Raw genomic sequence first — 238 nt, 5'->3', positions numbered from 1 at the left:
GTGTATTCAGGTTTAAGTGCCCCCCAGAATATATAAACCTGTACACACACACACACACACACACACACCCCAGATCAGTGTCAGACATACCTATGTTAATGTATTATCATTACTGTCACATACTTAACATATTAAAGGGGTCATATGATGCGATTTCAACTGTTCCTTTCTCTTTGGAGTGTTACAAGCTCTTGGTGCATAAAGAAGATCTGTAAAGTTGCAAAGACTAAAGTCTCAA

At 38.2% G+C, this 238-nt stretch overlaps 1 protein-coding gene across 1 annotated transcript in view; it reads left to right on the top strand.

Moving 5' to 3' along the window:
* Positions 1-238, top strand: part of LOC107697210 (hydroxyacyl-CoA dehydrogenase trifunctional multienzyme complex subunit beta) — an 11521-nt gene that overhangs the window by 548 nt on the left and 10735 nt on the right. The gene's annotated exons all lie outside the window — the stretch shown is intronic.

The sequence above is a fragment of the Sinocyclocheilus anshuiensis genome, unplaced genomic scaffold, assembly GCF_001515605.1.
Source record: "Sinocyclocheilus anshuiensis isolate Anshui unplaced genomic scaffold, SAMN03320099.WGS_v1.1 scaffold38, whole genome shotgun sequence".
Lineage (NCBI taxonomy): Eukaryota > Metazoa > Chordata > Actinopteri > Cypriniformes > Cyprinidae > Sinocyclocheilus > Sinocyclocheilus anshuiensis.
Note: the sequence above shows the minus strand (reverse complement) of the source record. Positions and strands in the feature narration are given on the sequence as shown.